The 22,166-nt window shown below is 36.9% G+C and overlaps 1 pseudogene; it reads left to right on the top strand.

Moving 5' to 3' along the window:
• LOC129677236 (rab GDP dissociation inhibitor beta-like) overlaps window positions 1-22,166 on the top strand; it is a 111,116-nt pseudogene that overhangs the window by 42,805 nt on the left and 46,145 nt on the right.

Raw genomic sequence — 22,166 nt, 5'->3', positions numbered from 1 at the left:
GCCCCTTCCCCAGTTAACTGATAAGAAAATCCTCCTCCTTTCCATTTGACCCTAGCTTATCAGGTCTCATCAAGACTTTGCATTGTCTTCCTCTGTGGCCTGTTAAAGCTTCCCCCAACTCCCCTCAGAGGAGGTGATCAAAGAGCCAGCCACTTAGTTCTGTGACATATTTTATTCAACATGATCATGTTTACTAAGTATCTCCAAACAGTGTCACTAACTGGGGACTAAGTATTCAAACAACCCAGTCTATGGGGGACATTCTGACTCAAACTTTCCCAGACCTTTATTGACTAATTCAACTGTCTTCTAGCCCTGACATTCCTGTTTTCCCCAGTAACCAATTCTATTAATGTTGCTTTCCGCACAGGTTTTGATTGTTTAACTTTTTATTTTATGCATCATTTAATTTTGAATTATCTTTACTCCTTTTATTGAACCATGTTTCAATACCTTTTATCAATTTCTTTATTTCATTCATTTTTTTTTGTCTTCTTTGAGTTATTTTAACGCAGTTCTAATCATTCTACTGGAATAAAAAAGGTGATTTCTACTGATTTTGGAGTTGCACTCTTGTTTGAAAGAAGACATGGTAATAGAAAAGTGGGAAATGAGTATTAGCTAGAAGTAGATAAAAGTAGAAGATTTTGTTTTGTGATTGCACAGTAGGATGATGACAGATGTTGATAATACATTTCATTTTCTTTTTATACATTCTTGTGTAATAGAGATTTTATTGTTTATAATATTTTATTGTTTTATTGTTTAAAATGGCAATGACTTTTGGGAGATATTTATATTATAATGTGTTTGGGGAATAGTAGTACATACCCCAATATCTGAGCATAAGAATATAGTTTATGTTTTTTATTTTAGTTTAAAATTTGGTAACTTTAATTTTGTTACAGTTTTCTTGTAGTCAGTACTCAACTATCCATGTACAACTGAATGTTTTTTGTTCAAAGGCCTTGATGAGCTCCATGTTTTCTATTATGTAGTGAGGCCTGTGTTTGCAAGCACATGAATTTTTATTATAATCATACATAAATTGTAAAATAATTATTACATAACAACAGACAATATAAAATATTAGTTTATAATGTATGTAATATGCATATTCCAGAAATGACTGAATTGGCATAGCAGAATATTCAGGTCATGAATATATAATATACTTTTTTATCACAATGGCTATCAATGAAACCAGATTTTAGTTATTGCTGAGAGATCTACAAACACACATGAGCAAATATAGAGGGACAACTGTAGTGTTGAATAAAGGGTTCTGATTATTCCAAAGAGTAGCTATGGGATGGATATTTTGAGATTAAGTTATTTTTATTCACCTCAGCTGCATTTACTAAGATCATTCTTCATGCAATATGATATAGTCCTATTTAACATGAACAATCAGAGTCAAACCACAAACTACCATATTGTAAAAGCACAAAGAAATCCATTTGGACATATTAAATGTATTATAGCATTTTAGAAATTTTACAATGAAATGTTATCATTTTGTATATACCAAAATCAATATTTTGCTCTTTTATAACTGAGCTGTGATTATAAATTTGAATCTAAAACATTATATGTACTACATGTTTCCTTTGAGGTAGAAAAACTTACATATACAGAAAAGTCTGCAATATCATGATTGTCACAATAAAAGTTCATAATTTCACAAACTAAAATAAATACCTAAAGAACCAAATTCCTCTTTCTGCTAATATTCATGATTTCCATCCTCACAAATTTAATAGTAATTATTGGAGGGAGACTGTTATCAGTGAGAACTGTTATCAAAGACGATTGATTCTTCATTAATTGTTGAAGACTTTGAATCCACCTTTTCAGATGATACATTTGCACTTACAACTTTTATGTGGTGTTTTTCTTAAGTAAATAACATATATATATATATATATATATATATATATATATATATATATCCAGAGTTACTTGTAATGAAAACCTCACATGGCTTAAAAATGAAATACCATAAAACGTGTTTCATTAATATATCCATTCTGTCCATTTAAAGTATCAGTACTGAAAATAATATTAGAAAGCATGCCATATTATGTTTCCTTTGACGAAGTAGCTATTTCAAGAAATGAGAATAATAAACTATTACTAAACTTTGAGAGATCCATTGCGGTGAATTGAACTTTGTCAGTTTCTGATTGCTTGCCAGCAGTCTACCTATCTGCCACACACTCTGCATTGATCCCGCAGCCTTTGTGGCAGTGAATAAAGACTACCCATCTGTTTCAGGTACAACAGCAGGGGCCATCTCTATTGAATTGGCTGCTGCGCCCAGTACAATGAGACTGTTTAGAGTATCCAGTGACCACACAGGCTCTTTGTTCTCTATAGAAATGAAAAGTAATGTAAAAGTTTATTAGACAGAAGCAGAAAAATTCACCAGCAGGCATCAGCTGTAGAGGTGCTGGAATGGAGTCCATTGTGATAGAAAGAATTTGACTTGCGGGGGGTGGGGAGTACTGACAAGGCCCAGAATGATGGAGGTACCACTTGGACCACGAAGAGGTCTCAGACTCTTCTTTTAAATCAGAGGTTAAAATCAGATAAGCTGCATAATATGGTCTATTTGGTATAATTACAGACATGGTGACAGAGGTTTCCATTAGAGAGGACTTAGTCACTGGCACAAAATAAAGTTCAATGTTAGAATTTTTTTTTTTCTCTGCAAATTACACACTGGGTCTCTGTATAGTGGCCAGTGCTCATTTCTGAAAACATCTTTAAAGTAATCTGATTTATTCAAAACACAGAGAACTATAACTTGTGCGAGATGTGAGCTGTTTAGGAAATAATTTAATCTTCTATTTCTGTTAAATTGTCTCAACTCTGGACATCACTGGGCCTGTGATTTATATCATATTTTTCTAATTATAATAATTTTAGAATGTTTTCTGATAGGGCACATCATTACTAGTCACTTTTGAAGTCAAAGCAGAATATACCAAGTCTGAAGAAAGAGTTCATGAAGGGACAATGGATAAACAGTTTTTATACGAGCATAAATTAACATCCAAATTACTTGATGGGATAATAGGTCCCTCTAAGGATGAGTTTGAAATTGTTCCTTTTAGACTCTTTTTGGAAGGAAACAAAGACAAAAGTTATACGGATGCCACTGATGGAGTTACTTTTGTAAAAGAAGGAAACAAATGCCCAGAAGTGATAGTCTGAGCTCCCATTAGTGCATACCAGCTGGCTAATACTGCTGAGTTCATCTAGAATGTCTCAGAAAAGTAGGGCTATTTGCTATGCAAAACTTGATCTGAGAATTCATGAGAGGATTTTATTTCAGTCATCAGACATGATGCACATGTTTGGCTCAATTCTCTTAAAGAATCAGCAGCCTGTGATTTTATGTTTGTGAGTCTCTGGTTGATAGATGCTTCAGTAATAATATGATATTCACTGGGAATAGAACTTCCTGTACTGAGTCGGAGCAGGGTTGATGAGTTTAAGATGGTTACCTGTTTGAATATAGTTATCTTAGCAGGAAAATGGGATACACTGAAGAGCACAGAAATCTCCAGTGCTCTCTTCTTGGAATTAAAGAAACAGCTGAACATTCTTCAACATCCTCTTGAGCCATCCTAGAGACAATTGGAGCTACACTTGTGGAAGCAATTGTGAGCAGGAATTCATGGGAGTGTAATGAATGCTTGTTTAGCTCCGTATCGGCCCCTGGAATTCTACCAACTGCCGAAATCATTGTAGTCTCAGAAAAGGGAACAAACTGATAGCTTTCAAAGAGCAAAGATGGCATAGGAAAAATTAAATCTGTCATTAAGAAGTACTAAATGAGGTCTTTGCTTTTCTTCTAGAGGAAAGAAAATGATTGCAGTGCTGCAATTTGGATACACAAACATTGCACATATGTTTCGCCCCTGATAAGTTGTGCCAGGTCATGTACACCAAAGAAGAAGAGGAGATTGTGTTTTACTGAAAATTCTCTAGTGGGAATCAGTTGTTCAAGTAAATAGCGTTTAAAGGCTGTGCCAGAACTCAGTGCTTCCAAATCAGTGGCCTCAAGAACATCGAGCTTACAATATCTGTCAGCTTTGGTTCTTCAGAGAACAAAAGACAAAGAAAAGAAAAAGAAACCAGAAAAATTAATGAAAATGATCAATGTTGATCCCTGGAAGAATCTTCATTGGGTCACATGATTCTCATACCAGTGTGCTCAACAAACTTGACTGGGCACATAAAATTTCTAGTATGAGGTGATTAATCAACTTCCTAAATTTAATCTCCTTTCATTCCCATCCCATTAAAGCTTCAATGTCAGAACAATAGATTTGGCAGATTCCCAATGAAGTATCTTGAATTAAAAAACAAGAAAAATAGTTATTAATTATTCAAAGCAATAGTGGATATTTTACCTGTTAGGTCAATATAAAAGAGTGAAAATATATATTAGAAGTATTTTGTTTTTTAAATGAAAAAAGTTCTTTGCAATAAATAACAATATTTTATTGTTAATTATAAAACAAATTTATATAAAACAAGATCTTGTTCATTTTTCATTTACAGCAAATGATACTTAGATACTTTTGTTTTAATTTTTGACATTATATTTCAATATTTCTCCCTTAACTTCCTCTCTACAAATCCTACCAGATACCCTTTTTTGCTCTCTTTCAAATTCATGGCCTTTTTCGTTAATTGCTATTGTGTGAATATATGTATTACAGCATATATATATATATATATATATATATATATATATATATATATATGTCTGTCTAAATATAACATGCTCAGTATGTTTAGTGCTACTTTTATGCAGGTTTTGGGGATGATGGCTTGTTATTGGATAGCCAATTGGTGTGCTCTTTTTTTGGTGAAGACTATAGCATTAGTACTTATAGCATTAATTGCTGGCTGTTCATTCTAAAGGTCTGTGATATCCTGGCCTTTTACCCATCCATTTGACAGGCCTTTTCTTACGGTCCTCGTTCAGTTCACATTTATAAAGTTAGGCTAGTGAAACACTTCGGTGTGCCTTCTAACATTACTGGGAGACACAACCTCACAATAGACTTATGATATGTTGGATCTTAATTTTTTTTTTTCTGCTCACTCTTACAATGTTTTCTGAGCAACTGGGACTGGGTTCCACAACTCTTTAATTTGATTGCTTTCAGTTTACTGTAGTAGACTCTGTTTTTTTTTTTTTTTTTTGTTGTTGTTGTTGTTGTTTTCTTTTATGAGATGTAAAGAACACACCTGTCTTTGGGTGTAAGGACAAATGTTTATATTGCTTTGAGGGATTGTGTTGGTTTAGCGAAGTAATGGCTGTTGGCTCACCTCTAGTGTATATGATTTCATTAACACTGAGTAGTTAGTTTGGTTTCCAGTACCAGGCATGTTTTTCCCCTTGTTGAGTAGGTCTTAGGTCAATTTAAAGAGCTGTTGATTGCCACCAAGGTATGTGTGGCATTACTGCACCCTTGGTGTTATTATGACCTGCTGGTTCTTAGTGGTTAATAGACATCATAGCTGATTAGGATTATCCATTGCCGCCCTCATTTAGAAGCTTGCAGGGTGTTTTCTGGTACCTCCCTGTTATTTCAAGGAGCAGGCATTCATACTAGTTCCATCTCAGGGAAAACTGGGTACTGTTTATTAAGGTCATGGTGTCTGCAGCATTAGGAAAGTACCTTGCCTCTCAGGGGGACAAGCAAGAACAGTAGCAATAAGTTCTTTTTTTTTTTTTTTTTTTTTTGAGGGAGACCAGCCTGATCAACAACTCAAGAGACAGCTTCTCATGCCTGGTACTAGGTATTTTCTCATTCAGTGTTTGGCTCTTGTAGGCACTGTACCTGGCATTGTCAGACCAGATGCCAGATGTTGATTAAAAAATATATATATTATATATATATATAAATATATATACAATATATATTTTTTATATATTTATTTATATATATAAATATATATATTTATATTTATTTATATTATATTTATTTATATTTATATTATATTTATATATATAAATATATATATAAGTATATATATATATACTTATATGCAGATTTACAAGAGAGTGTTTCCTGTACCTTCTCTTCTTCCTCGTTGTCCTCTTTTTTCATCTAGGTAAACAGTTAACATTTTTTCCTTGTTATTGGTTTAAACTACTCTTTCCCTTTTCTGTTTTTTACCTCTCTATGGCCTCCCTAAAGAGCTCCTCCTTTTTCTGTCCCCTTTTATATCACTTGTAACCTTGTACTGATCTTTATTCTCCTGCTTGTTCTGTATTTACTTCCTTGCCCTTCCCTGGAGAGCTGTCCCCTTCTCCCATCATATAATTTTTACCCTGCTATTCTCCCCTCTGTCATTTCTCTGCTACTGTTTCTATTCAACAATCTCATTTTACTTCCCTGTTTCTGAATATATTCTATGATATTTATTCATCTGAAGATTTGGAGGTAGCAGCCTCAGGTGAGAGAGGACATGGGATGTTTGTTTTTCTGGGGCTGGATTACCCCATCTAATAGGATCTTTTCAAAGTTCCATCATTTACTTTTTTTTTTTTTTTTTTACAGATGGATAGTATACCGTAGTGTAAATGTGCCACATTTTTATTATCCATTCATTGGTTGAAGATCATTTCAATTGTTTCCATTTCCTAAAACTTCTGATGAGCAGCCACATACAAGACTGAGCAAATATCCGCTGAGCAGGAGGCTGTGTCCTTTGAGCATATGCCAATAATTGGCAAATCTGCCTAACCTGGTAGATTAAAAAGTACTTTTTGATAATTATCCACACTGATTTGCATAGTGGCTGCTTCAGTTTGCAATCCCATCAACAGTGAGTACATTCCCTACAACATCTAGTTGAGCATCTTCCCTAGGGTCCTATTTGTTGTTTAGCTTCTTTGTGTCTGTAGATTTTAGTATGTATATACTATATTACATGTCTAATATCCACTTACAAGTGAGTATTACATGTATGTGCCATGTGTGATGTTATGATTCTGGTTTACCTCACTGAGCCTGGTCTTTTCTAGTTCCATTCATTTTCCTACAAGTTTCATGATTTCCTCGTTTCTAATCGCTGAGTACTATTCCATTGTGTAAATGTTCCACAAATTCTGTATCCATTCTTCGGTTGAGGACATCTGGTGAAAATTCTTTCCCAGTCTGTAGGCTGCCATTTTGTTCTTTTGACAGTGCCCTTTGCTTTACAGATGTTTTTTAGTTTCAGGAGGACCCATTTATTGATTGTTGATCTTAGAGCCTGAGCAATTAGTGTTCTATACAGGAAGTTGTCTCCTGTGCCTATGAGTTCAAGGCTCTTCCCCACTTTTTTCTTTTAAAGATTTAGTGTTTCTGGTTTTATGTTGAGATCTTTAATTCATTTGGACTTTACTTTTGTGCAGGGTGGTAAGTATGAATTTATTTGAAATTTTCTACATGTAGACATCTAGTAAGACCAGCGGCATTTATTGAAGATGCTATCTTTTTTCTATCATATGATTTTGGCTTCTTTGTCAATAATCAGTTGTCCATAGGTGTGTGAGTTTATTTCTGGGTCTTATATTCTATTTCATTGATCCATCAGTCTGTTTCTATGTCAGTACCATGTCTTTTTTATTATTGTTTCTTTATAGCACACTCGAAATGTTAGAAGACAAGGAACAGGATGGGAACCTACAACCGATGTCCTCTTAAAGACTCCAACCAGTAGGGGATCTCAGTTGCAGAGACTTACAAGCAAACTTTGGACAGAGCCCAGAGACTCCTATGGAAGAAGTGGGATATAGAAGGACCTGGAAGGACAGGAGCCACACAAGGAAACCAACAAAGTGAAAAATTCTGGGCCCAGGGGTGACTGCAGACTGATGCATCAACCAAAGAGCATGCTTAGAGAGGATATTCCCCCCCAACCCGCTCAGTTGTAACCCATAGTTTCCATGTGGGTTCACTAGTATGGGAAGGGGAGACAGTCTCTGACATGATCTCGGTTGCCTGTTCCTTGATTACTGCTCCCAGGTGAGGTGACCTTGACAGCCCACAGAGAAAAGGGATTCAGGCAGCCCTGATGGGACCTGATAAGCTAAGGTTAGACAGTAGGGGAGGAGGACTTCCCTATCAGTGGACTATGGGAGAGGGATAAGGGAGGGAAAGTGAGAGGTGGTGGGACCTGGAGAAGATCAGGAAGGAGACTTCAACTGAGATACAATGTAAATAATAATAATAATAATAACAATAATAATTTTAAAAGAGTATTTGATGGATGGTGTAAATTAATTATAATGTCTTATCTGTTTACTTTTGTCCAGATGACCTATATATTGGAGAAGATGAGTATTCAAATCGCCTATTAGTAGTGTCCCCCTTAACCATTTCTGAGTGGTTTTAGTTTGAAGTATATTTTTTCAGTTATTAGTTATTAAAACCATTTGCTTCTAGGTTCATTTATTGGAGTAATTTTGTCCATCTTTTTACTGTAAGGTGGTGCCTATCTTTAAAATTAAGATATGTTCCCTGTAGCAAATAAATAGAATTGATTTTTTTTATAATTTAATTTTATTAACTACACTTTATTCATTTTGTATCCCCCCATAAGCCTCCTCTCCTCCCAGTCTCACCCTCCCTTTCCCCTTCTTCATACATGCCCCTCCTCAAGTCCACTGATAAGGGAGTTCTTCCTCTCCTTGCTTCTGATCTTAGTCTATCAGATCACATCAGGAATGGCTGCATTGTCATCTTCTGTGGCCTGGTAAGGCTGCTTCCCCCTCAAGGGGAGGTCATCAATGAGCAGGCCAATCAACTTATGTCAGAGGCAGTCCCTCTTCCCATTACTATGTAACCCACTTGGACACTAAACTGCCATGGGTTACATCTGAGCAGGGGTTCTAGGTTATTTTCACGCATGGTACTTGGTTGGAGTATGCGTCTCTGGGAAGACCCCTGTATTCAAATTTTCTGGTTTTGTTGCTCTATTTGTGGGGGTCCTGTCTTCTCCAGATCTTACTATTTCCCACTTCTTACATAAGATTCCATGAACTCTGCCCAACAGTTGGCTATAAGCCTCAGCGTCTGCTTTGATAGTCTGCAGGGCAGAGTTTTTCAGAGGCCCTCTGTGGCAGGTTTCTAGGTTGTTTCCTGTTTTCTTCTTCTTCTGATGTCTATCCTTTTTGCCTTTCAGGATGGGGATTGAGCATTTTAGTCAGGGCCCTCTCTCTTGATTAGTTTCTTTAGATGTACAGATTTTAGTAGGTTTATCCTATGTTATATGTCTATATGAGTAAGTATGTACCGTGTGTGCCTTTCTGCTTCTAGGACAGATCACTCAGGATGATCCTTTCCAGGTCCCACCATTTACCTGCAAATTTCATGGTTTCCTTATTTTTCATTGCTGAGTAATACTCCATTGTGTAGATGTACCACAATTTCTGTATCCATTCTTCAGTTGAGGGGCATCTGGGCTGTTTCCAGCTTCTGGCTATTACAAATAAAGCTGCTACAAACATGGTTGAGCAAATGTCCTTGTTGTGTACTTGAGCCTCTTTTGGATATATGCCTAGAAGTGGTATGGCTGGATATTGAGGAAGCGCTATTCCTAGTTGTCTGAAAGAGTACCAGATTGATTTCCAGAGTGGTTGTACAAGTTTACATTCCCACCAGCAGTGGAGGAGGGTTCCCCTTTCTCCACAACCTCTCTAGCATGTGTTGTCCCTTGAGTTTTTCATCTTGGCTATTCTGATGGGTGTAAGGTGAAATCTCAGGGTCGTTTGATTTGCATTTTCCTAATGGCTAATGAAGTTGAGTATTTCTTTAAGTGTTTCTCTGCCATTCCATATTCCTCTACAGAGAGTTCTCTGTTTGGCTCTGTTCCCTATTTTTTTAATTGGATTACTTGGTTTGCTGCTTTTCAGTTTCTTTAGTTCTTTATATATACTGGATATTAGCCCTCTGTCAGACAAAGAGTTGGTGAAGATTCTTTCCCAATCTGTAGGCAGTCATTGTTTTGATGACGGTGTCCTTTGCTTTACAGAAGCTTTTCAGTTTCATGAGGTCCCATTTATTGATTGTTGCTCTTAGAGCCTGTGCTGTTGGTGTTCTGTTCAGGAAGTAGTCTCCTGTATCAATGAGTTCTAGGGTTTCCCCCACTTTTTCTTCGACCTATTTAATGTGTCTGGTTTTATGTTGAGGTCTTTGATCCACTTGGACTTTAGCTTTGTGTAGGGTGATAAGTATGGATCTATTTGCATTTTTCTACATGTAGACATCCAGTTAGACCAGCAATATTTGTTAACGATGCTATTTTTTTCTCATTGTATGGTTTTGGCATCTTTGTCAAAGGATCAGGTGTCCATAAGTGTGTGGTTTAGTTTCTGGGTCTTCTGTTCATTTCCATTGATCCACCATTCTGTTTCTATGCCAGTACCATGCAGTTTTCATTACTGTTGCTCTATAGTACAACTTGAGATCAGGGATGGAGATACCTCCAGAAGATCTTTTATTGTAGAGGACTGTTTTGGCAATTCTGGGTTTCTTTTTATTCCATATGAAGTTGAGAATTTTTCTTTCCAGGTCTGTAAAGAATTGTATTGGTAATTTGATGGGACTTGCATTGAATCTGTAGATTGCTTTTGGTAAGATGGCCATTTTTACTATGCTAATCCTGCCAAGCCATGAGCATGAGAGATCTTTCCATCTTCCGAGATCTTCTTCTAATTCTTTCTTTAGAAACTTGAAATTTTTTTCATACAAGTCTTTGACTTGCTTATTTAGGGTTACCCCAAGGTACTTTATGTCATTTGTGGCTGAATTGGTTTCTTTTTTTTAATTTTTTATTAATTACACTTTATTCATTTTGTATCCCCCCATAAGCCCCTCCCTCCTCCCCTCCCGATCCCACCCTTTCTCCCCTTTCTGCATGCATGCCACTCCCCAAGTCCACTGATAGGGGAGGTTCTCCTCTTCTTTCTGATCTTAGTCTATCAGTTCTCATCAAAAGTGGCTGCATTGGAGGAGGGTTCCCCTTTCTCCACAACCTCTCCAACATATGTTGTCCCTTGAGTTTTTCATCTTGGCCATTCTGATGGGTGTAAGGTGATATCTCAGGGTCGTTTTGATTTGCATTTCCCTGATGGCTAATGAGGATGAGCATTTCTTTAAGTGTTTCTCTGCCATTCAATATTCCTCTACAGAGAATTCTCTGTTTAGCTCTGTTCCCCATTTTTTAATTGGATTACTTGGTTTGCTGCTTTTCAGCTTCTTTAGTTCTTTGTATATACTTGATATTACTCCCCTGTCAGATAAAGGGTTAGTGAAGATTCTTTCCCAATCTGTAGGCAGGCGTTTTGTTTTGATGACAGTGTCCTTTGCTTTACAGAAGCTTTTCAGTTTCATGAGGTCCCATTTATTGATTGTTGCTCTTAGAGCCTGTGCTGTTGGTGTTCTGTTCAGGAAGTTGTCTCTTATGCCAATGATTTCTAGGCTGTTCCCAACTTTTTCTTCTAACAGATTTAGAGTATCTGGTTTTATGTTGAGGTCTTTGATCCACTTGGACTTTAGTTTTGTGCAGGGTGATAAATATAGATCTATTTTCATTTTTCTGCATGTGGACATCCAGTTGGACCAGAACCATTTGTTGAAGATGCTGTCTTTTTTCCATTGAATGGTTTTGGCTTCTTTGTCAATAATCGAGTATTCATATGTGTGTGGGTTTATTTCTGGGTCTTCTATGCGGTTCCATTGAAATCTATACACCTAAAAAAGATAATCAAGAGAGCGGACATGGGGTAAGATTATCAATCCTCGTTTTGAAAGACAGATGGGATGCGCATTGATCATATGACAGGAGTCTACTGAGCGCATTTGAAAGACTCTAACTAGCAGTGTTTTCAAAGCAAAGACTCACGACCAAACCTTTGGCAGAGTTCAGGGAATCATAAGAAAGAAGGGGAGTTAGTCTGATGAGGAAAAGATAGGAGCTCCACAAGGACCAAATATATCTGGGCACAGGGTCTTTTCTGAGACTGACATGCAACCAAGGACCATGTACGAATGTAACCTAGAACCTCTGCTCAGATGTAGCCTGTGGTAGCTCAGTAACCAATTGTTTTCCCATAGTGAGGGGAACAAGGACTGTTTCTAACAGGAATTCAATGACTGGCTCTTTGGCCTCCCCACCCCCCAAGGGAGGAGCAGTCCTGTTAGGCCACAGAGGAGGGCTTTGCAGCCAGTCTTGAAGATACCTGATAAAACAGGATCAGATGAATGGGGAGGAGGTCCCCCCTATCAGTGGACTTGGCAAGGGGCACAGTGGAGATGAGGGAGGGAGGGACTGGGAGGGAATGAGGGATCGGGACATGGCTGGGATACAGAGATAATAAAATGTAACTGATAAGAAAAAAATAAAATTCAAAAAAAGAAGAAGAAGAAGAAGAAGAAAAAAATTATTATTCAGATGCTTAGATCACCCACTTTGTGAATTTACAAGTCTTAAACTAACATAAATGTTTACTTTTTGTGTTATCCATAGGCAAAAAAGAATTACTTCAAAAAGGACTTTTAACATTGTATCCCAAGTACTTATTAAAATGAGTTGATATTCAGTAAGTCTTTGTTAAATGGATAAAGTAATTTCATATGCAAAAAAAAAAAAAAAGTGGGTGCATTGTCCTCTACTGTGGCCTGGCAAGGCTGCTCCCCCCTCAGGGGGAAGTGATCAACAAGCAGGCCAATCAGATTATGTCAGAGGCAGTCCCTCTTCCCATTACTATGTTACCCACTTGGACACTGAACTGCCATGGGCTACACCTGTGCAGGGGTTCCAGGTCATCTCCACTAATAGTCCTTGGTTGGAGTATGATTTTTTGGGAAGTTCCCTGTGTTCAAATTATCTTGTTCTGTTGCTTTCCTTGTGGAGTTCCCGTCCCCTCCAGCTCTTACTATTTCCCACTTCTTACATAAAATTCTATTCACTCTGCCCATCAGTTGGCCATCAGGCTCAGCATCTGCTTTGACAGTCTATACTGCAGAAGCTTTCAGAGGCACTCTGTGGCAGGTTTCAAGGTTGTTTCCTGTTTTCTTCTGGCTTTCAGAGGCCCTCTGTAGCAGGTTTCTAGGTTGTTTCCTATTTTCTTTTTCTTCTGATGTCCATCCTCTTTGCCTTTCAGGATGGGGATTGAACATTTTAGTTAGGGTCCTCTCTTTTGCTTAGTTTGTTTAGATGTACAGATTTTAGTGGGTTTATTCTATATTGTATATTTATATGAGTGATTATATACCATGCGTGTCTTTTTGCTTCTGGGACAACTCACTCAGGATGATCCTTTCCAGGTCCCACCATTTACCTGCAAATTTCATGATTTCCTATTTTTCATTGCTGAGTAATACTCCATTGTATAGATGTACCACAGTTTCTGCATCTATTCTTCAGTTGAGGGGCATCTGGATTGTTTCCAGCTTCTGGCTATTACAAATAAAGCTGCTACAAACATGGTTGAGCAAATGTCCTGATTGCTGGTCACTGTGCCAATCCTGCTGTGCTGCTCCTCAGAATGGGAGTCCTCTCGGCGCCGCCATCTTGCCCCGCCTCTCCTGAATTGGTTTCTTGAACTAATCATTCAGCCTGTGTTTCATAATTGAAGAATTGAGGCTTTGACAATTAATACTATTGAAAATGTGTGTGTTCATTTTGTTCATCCTTTTGTTGACTTTTAATTTTATTGTTGTTTCCACTTTTAGGTTCTGCCACTTGGCTGTCACTGGCCAATCTTTTTGTGACAGGTGGAAAGTGGATCCTGAATGTCATCAGGTAAACAATAACTCCCTTACAGGACTAAAGGCCTATTAGATAGAAGAGAAATCATGCTTGGCATTATAAACCTAGCCACCTACCTTAAAAATCACAGATACTAGAGGACAACCTACTACTGTCATTATCCTAAACAAACACGGCTTCTGAAAAGCATAACTTTCTCATCTCATCAATCATAAATATTTTTAAAGTAGATGGTAATTATCATAGAGGCCTATCGCTGGTCAGTGTAGTCAACCTCACTAATATATATGTAATGAAACCCCTATTCCACAGGCTAATAGCATTGCACCAATTAGGATGGGGAATAATTCTAAGAAGACGAGGACTAACATAGGAACTGTTGGCTAATACGTTTTACATAAGAAGGGGAAGCCACCACTTGCCACCACAGCAACATGGTTTCCTAAATCAGACCTTCATAATAATACTACAAACATGGTGCCAAAACATGATTTGGAGGATGTTTTACCAGCCCCCACCCTAGATGAAGAGCTGTTGGCATTCTTTTTCTGTTGCAAAGGGCAGAATCAGTTTTCTCCATGAATAAGCCCCCTGATAGATTACCTAGATCTTAAAGGTAAGCCCTAAGTATATGTATATATAAACAATATTCAATGGGCTCAGGAAGTTACACACACGCAAGCATACACGCAAACACACACACACTCACACATTCTGTAGTGAGTACATTGAAATTAACTAGTCTTGATCATCTTACACAGGGTTCTTCTTCTTGATTAGCTTCTTTAGGTGTACAGCTCTTAGTTTATCCTATACTATATGTCTAATATCCATTTGTCTGCAAATTTCATGATGTCATTGTCTTTAATTGCTGAGTAGTATTACATTCCATTGTATAAATGTATGACAAATTATGCATCCATCCCTCCATCTTGGACATCTGTGTTGTTTCCAGATTCTGGACAGGCATCAGAAGAGGAAGAAAACAGGGAACAGTACAGGAGCCTACCACAGAGGGCCTCTGAAAGATTCTATACAGCACGGTACCAAAATAGATGCTGAAACTCATAGCTAAACTTTGGGCAGAGTGCAGGGAATCTTATGAAAGAAGGGGCAGATAGAAAGACTTGGAGGGGATGGGAACTCCACAAGGAGAGCAACAGAACCAACCAACCAACCAAACAACAACAACAAAAAAAACCAGTGGTCTTGGCTGAGACTGATACTCCAACCAAGGACCATGCATCGTTATAACCTAGAACCCCTGCTCATATGTAGCCCATGGCAGCTCAGTATTCAAGTGGGTTCCCTAGTAATGGGAAAAGTTACTGTCTCTGACATGAAATCAGTGGCTGGCTCTTTGATCACCTCCCCTTGATGGGGGAGCAGCCTTACCAAGCCACAGAGGAAGAAAATGCATCCAGTTCTGATGAGACCTGATAGGCTAGGGTCAGAGGGAAGGGTAGGAGGACCTCCCCTATCAGTGGACTGGGGGAGAGTCATGGGAGGAGATGAGGGAGAAAGGGTGGGATGGGACAAGAGAGAGAGCTACAGCTGGGATACAAAAATGAATAAATTGTAATTAATAAAATGATAAATTAATTATAAAAATAAATTAATCAGTTTTAAACACAGGGCTCCATGTGTTTTTTAATTGACCCCTTAAAATTTTGTTGAAAATTCTGTGTATAAATGATGAAACTCACTGATACAGAATAGTCCAATTATGCTGAAACTTAAATCCTTCATATATATTTATATATCTATTTATATACTTCTAAATAAGTAAATAAATCTGTGTTTAGAAACAGATTAAAAGGAGAATTAGATACTAAAATAGATACAGCAATGTGAATTCTTTCTATGCAGTGTACTTACCATTTCAAGTATGAGAAAAAACACATTACTGCTCTCAAACATTAGTCAGTAGAATTTAAAAATAAATCCTCCTGCATGGTGGACTCACTGAGATAACAGCCACTATTTATCATAAAGCTTAAGTATAGTTGCCGATGATCAAACTCACTAATGAAGTTTATTAAACTATTAAAGTAGGAGTGCTTAATTATCTTCACTATGTGAAAGTATCAACTATAGTAGAAAAGCATCCATTGCTAATCCTACAGATGCTTCTAGAGGTAGACATAAAATAGTTTTACGAGTCCTGGAGCTTCATCATTTGCATTTTAATCTTGGCTCTGCTATTTAGCTATTAACAGAGAGTGGTGAGAACTGTGTGATAACATTATTTTCCTCTAACCCTTATTTTCTCACTTTGTTCATGTGATAGAGAGATTCTGTCTTAGTAGAGACTCATAGATCTAATTTGCTACTCTATAACCATATATGATCACTACTAAGCTCGCCAAATTTCATCTATATGAAAAGAAATCTTGATCTACATCAACACCGTAACTGGTTTTTAATGATCTCTAAGTTTGTAAATGGCTCCATTAGTCATCCCATCGATCGGAACAGAAACATAAAAATCACTCACTAAGCTTTTGCTCTCCCCTTATCCATCTAGTCCATTAGCATATATCATAGTAGCTACCTTCCAAATACATTCTGAATGCAATCTTTACTCAAAATAATCCTCCTTTCCACCCCCAGGTAACGAATATTTACTTCCCCCACATGTCACTGTAAGCTTTAGAATGCTATGCCAGCTTCCATTTGCCTGATTACTACAAACTGTTTTTGAAAGTTTGTGTACACATAGACCACACACACACAAAGCACGCATGCACACATGCATGGATACACAGTTGGATGCTGAGACACTTTCTTCATCTGCATCAGAACAAAGGTGAGAATTTAGATGTTGACTTGATAACAGTTTAGGACTATTTTAGTGCATGGCATCATCCCTTTGATGACTGAAATGGGATAACTTATGTGATCAGAGTGCTTCCTCTATTATCCAAAACTTAATGGAAATGCTGGAAAATTCAATTAAGATTTCTACTCAAGATGAACAAGGATCTAATCAAAAGCAGAGACTATTATTTTCTGGTTCATACAAATTAGTTGTGTATGCAATTTTACACAACAGGAATGATATGATAATATTAATTTTATATATTTCTTGTTACTGTGAAGAAAAATACCTAGTGTACACTTGGCTCAAGAGAAACAGTGGGTCATTTTGTCTTGAAGATAAACACTAAAATAACTTGTCTGTTTCATACCCATAACTTGAACAACAAATTTTTTTACAAATAAAAAAAAAAAAGAAAGTTTGTGTGACAGAGGAAGACAATGCAGCTAGTCCTGATGAGACCTGATAGGCTAGGGTCAGAGGGAAGGGGAAGAGGTTCTCCCCTATCAGTGGACTAGGGAAGTGGCATAGGGTAGAAAAAGGGAGGGAGTGTGGGATAGGAAAGAGACAAGGGAGGGGGTCACAGCCAGGACACAAATTGAATAAATTGTAATAAATAATAATAATAGTCTTTCAAAAGTAAAAAGAATTCAAATGACAAAAAAAGAAAGTTTGTGTGATATAAAATGTTCATTATACAAATCAGACCATAAAATGTTCTTCCTCTAAACATTCTAGTTTTTCATCAATATCAGAACTGTCTTTCAAAACTTGAGTAAACTAGGATGCATTATTTGTTTTTAATTATGTGTATGACCTCTTTTCTACCTACTATCTTTCTCCTGTTATTTCTACTAGCTACCTATTTCGCTGTCACTCAAACACATTAAGCACATTGCTACCTTGAAGGTTTCATTTTTTAAATTTCTTTTATTAATTACACTTTATTTACTTTGAATCCCCCTGTAGTTCCCTACCTCCTCCTTTCCCAATCCCTCCCTTCCTCCTCCTTCTTCACACATGCCCCTCCCCAAGTCCACTGATAGGGGAGGTCTTCTTTTCCTTTCTTCTGATCCTAGTCTGTTTGGTCTCATCAGGAGTGGCTGCATTGCCTTCCTCTGTGGCCTGGTAAGGCTGCTCCTTTCTCGGGGGGGGGGGTGATCAAAGAGCAGGCCAATCAGTTCATGTCAGAGACAAGCCCTATTCCCATTACTATGGAACCCACTTGGACACTGAGCTGCCATGCATACATCTGTGCAGGGGTTTTAGGTTATCTCCATGCATGGTACTTGTTTGGGATATGAGACTCTGGAAAGACCTCTGTGTTCAAATTTTTTGGTTCTGTTGCTCTCCTTGTGGGGTTTCTGTCCTCTCCAGATCTTACTATTTCTTACTTCTTACATAAGAGTCCCTGCAGTTTTAGGTAGCAGTGTTTTCAAAGCAGATACAAAGACTCATGACCAAACCTTCGGCAGAGTACAGGGAGTCATATGAAAGAAGGGGTGTTAGTATGATGGGGAAAGGATAGGAGCTCCACAAGGACCAAATATATCTGGGCACAGGGTCTTTTCAGAGACTGACATTCAACCAAGGACCATGTATGGATATAACCTAGAACCTCTGCTCAGATGTAGCCTGTGGTAGCTCAGTAACCAATTGGTTTCTCATAGTGAGGGGAACAAGGACTATTTCTAACAGGAACTCAATGACTGGCTCTTTGACCTCCCCACCCCCCAAGGGAGGAGCAATCCTGTTAGGCCACAGAGGAGGGCTTTGCAGCCAGTCTTGAAGATACCTGATAAAACAGGGTCAAATGAAAGGGGAGGACGTCCCCCCCATCAGTGGACGTGGAAAGGGGCAGGGAAGAGACCAGGGAGGGAATGTGGGTTGGGGAGGGAATGAGGAAGCAGGATACAACTGGGACACAGAGTTAACAAAATGTAACTAAAAAGAAAAATATAAAATTAAAATAAAATAAAATAAAATAAAATAAAATAAAATAAAATAGTCCCTGCACTTTGCCCAAAGGTTGGTCATAAGTCTCAGCATCTGCTTTAATAGTCTGCCGGGTAGAGCCCTGTGTGGCAGGCTCCTAACTTGTTCCCTGTTTTCTCCTTCTTTTGAAGGGTTCAAACTGCTATGTGATTTACTTTGAGTAGTATTTCTTCAAATTTTCAAGTTGCTTCGTATACTTCCTGAGAAAGTGCTTCCTTAACCTCGCCATCTAAAGCAGCCCATTTGCATTTTGTTTTGTTATTTTGTAATATGTTGTATTCAAATCACTAGGCAAAAATAGATGCAAGTTAATTTTAATTCTGATTCCTTTTGACACAGTATAAGCTATGATGTGAGAAATATCGCCTCACATATTTCAGGTCATTTTCAACACAACAGTCACTGTCATCTAGACACTACCAAGTTGGTCATACATAGATAGCTGAAGACATGAAGGGTTCCTGATGTTCAAATAGTGTTTTTATTTTTGTAAATATATTTTCAAATATAGATTGAAAAAAGAAATGCAACTTTTACAATTTAGGACATTTTATGGACAGATTATTTTCCTAGTACCTATTCACTTCAAAATAAATGCCTGTAAGTGGTCATGGCAGGTGTTCAGCGCCTGTTTGAAATTTGAAAGGAAATCCTGCTTCCTGTATGTAGGTGTGCTAATGCTGACTAAACTAAACTTTGTGAAAAGTAGATACAATTTGTGAGACATACCATCCAAGTAAGTAGGGGCAGCAATTGAATACGAATTCAATATTAGAAATTAAGATATCTTTATACTTTTTTGTAGTAGTACTTTATTAAAGAACTAAATTAATCAAAAAGTTATCTAATTTATCTCTACTATTAAAATGTAATCCCCTGATATGTTTTTTTATCTCAAATAACATGTCTCATTATTCCCTTTCCAATATTCCAAAACAAATGCTTTTGTGGAAATTATTTTATATGAGTATTTAAGAAATCAGTTATTTATATACAACTGAAATTTATCTAATTGCCTCAGTAATTAATACAAAATAAAATAGTTTGAATATCACTGTAAATATTTTCAAATATTTGTTATAAATGCTTTTTTGATTAACTAAGTAGGAATAATAAAGAATTTGATAGCTTTGACATGTATATCTAGTGACAGATAACTAATAAAATCTAGAAATAGCATATTCTCAAAGCTGATGTAATGTGAAAATTTGACTTTCGTTAAAAGGAATTAAGAATAAATTTGGAAAATTAACTAAGCATGTCCCAAAATTGAACAATCTTATTAAATATAAAATATTGATAAAATTATCATGGAGATTTATTTCATAAAATAATGATTTGAGATATGTAATGCGATCTATAAACAAATTTTAAGGGGTTTTTAAAATTTTAATTTTCAAGGTTCATCTTGGTTTAATGTTTTATTTTTGTTTTGTTTTGTTTCTCAGAAGTGTTCATTGTAGTGCCTTTTTGACAACACAACACACAGATTTACCAGCTCACTGGAATTGCTCAAGGAACACAAAAATATGCTAGGTCCCTTGTGATCCACAGGTTAGCCATTTGTCAATGTAGCTATTACAATATTATGGTCCAAAGTGAATACTTACCCAATCAGTGAAGGAAAGTAGACAGAAATGCTCAGACTGAAAAGGTTCTGTATCGAGAGGGTATTTTTCTACACTACATTTCTACTATTCTAAGATGTGACTTTTCAGAGATATAATATTGTTAGACAGTTCTTGCTAGCTAATATCCTTTGCTAATAAATACTCCTTAGATAAGAAGAAAAATTTTGTAGCCAAAAGCCTAGTTTGTCCTGTAAATTTTGTGCAATACTGAACCTCAACTTCAGTCTGTTTCATTTATCTATAAGTAAGGTTTATTTGAATGACCTTTACTTGCCTCATAATGTCATTATTTAGTGTCTTTGAGTCAATAAATATGAAAACAGAGTTTATTTGTAAAATTCTCAGGTAGAAAACAAACATGTTTATTTTCCTATTTGGAAGTGTTTTGCCAAATTGAGTCTCTATTAATATGTTCCAAAATTTAACTGAATAAATCAAATGACGACATACTATACACAGATGATTGTATGAAGCATTTCAATACCTCTTTGTATTGTCACTGTTACTCAGGACAATCAAAGCAAGAACAGCCTGATATACAAAGCTAATAAACATTTGTGGAAACATTTTTTTTTGTATTTAACAATACATAGCATTTTGAGATAATAATATAATTACAATAGTTTTCTCTTTTCCCCCCTCTCTCTAAGCTCTCCCTACACTCTCAGTACCTGTTCTTGCTTTCATGCAAAACCACAGCCTGTTTCTTTTCTTTTCTTTTCTTTTTTTTTTTTTTACAAATGTTATTGTGCACGTGCTATTTGCCTGTCCTTTGCAAAGAATCTGTCTTTACCGATGTGATCAGCCAGATCTACGTTTGGCAAGTATTTCTCCTCTGTTCATGCTGTATAATGTGATATCACATTAATTGTGTCTGTTTTTCATACATCAAGCTCACCTCAAATAGTGACCCTTCTCCCAGATGAATAATCACATTAATCCCATTCTTTCCTTCCCACAGGACAACGCCACAGTAGAGCATAGAATTTCAATTTTTCATAATGTATCTATTGGGCAGATGTGGTGGATGGAATCTAACATCTGAGCCGTATATCCAACCAGCTCCTGTGTGACATTTTAAAAATATAATTTAAATACTTTGATGTAATGCACAATTACAGTGGAATATTGAAATATACATACACAAGCTATTTTATTTATTATTTTAATCACTGTGGGTGCTATGAGCACAGAGGTTAGGTGTAGGAAAAAAGAAATGGGAGACAGGTTGGCTTTCCCTAAACAAGGTGAATATAATAAATAGTCATAGATGGATGGGAAGAGGAAAATGGGATGAGAGGATTAAATGAAAAGTGGGGATAAAGAGGAGTCCAAGGGAAAGACTATGGGAAAGGATAGCTAATGTCACAGAACATTTGAAGTTTTAACATATATACATATATGAAATTTTATGGTAAACAGAAACTTAACTGGGCTACAAACAAAAAATCGCTCCTAGGAACAAAATAGATATGGGCTGCTTTCTCACCTTCATCTCTACTGACTAGAGTTCCTAGGACTGAAAGGGACTCTGCACGCTAGCAGAGGGGAAAGGAAAGAACTAACGCAGTTATAAACTCTGCAATCAACAATGGCAACCTGCCTGCCTGCAACGTACATTGGTACAATTGTGCTGTAAAAGTTACAGGCGTAACCAACAAGCATCTTAGTGTATTTAAAATCCACTCCGTGGGATGGAACCCAGGCCTGACACTGCTCAGGTGGCCAAGCACCCGAGACCAGACAGGCTGTAAACCTAGAAAAAACCAAATACTATCAAATTTAGGGGGAAAAAAAGACTCCTGATAGCATTTACTCTGCTTACAGACCAGTGTCTTTCTCAGCCAGGAACAGAGACCCTTCTTTCAGTAGAAGTTGGAAACACACACACACACACACACACACACACACACACACACACACACACA

Source organism: Psammomys obesus, unplaced genomic scaffold, assembly GCF_907164565.1.
Source record: "Psammomys obesus unplaced genomic scaffold, mPsaObe1.curated_primary_1811, whole genome shotgun sequence".
NCBI lineage: Eukaryota > Metazoa > Chordata > Mammalia > Rodentia > Muridae > Psammomys > Psammomys obesus.
Note: the sequence above shows the minus strand (reverse complement) of the source record. Positions and strands in the feature narration are given on the sequence as shown.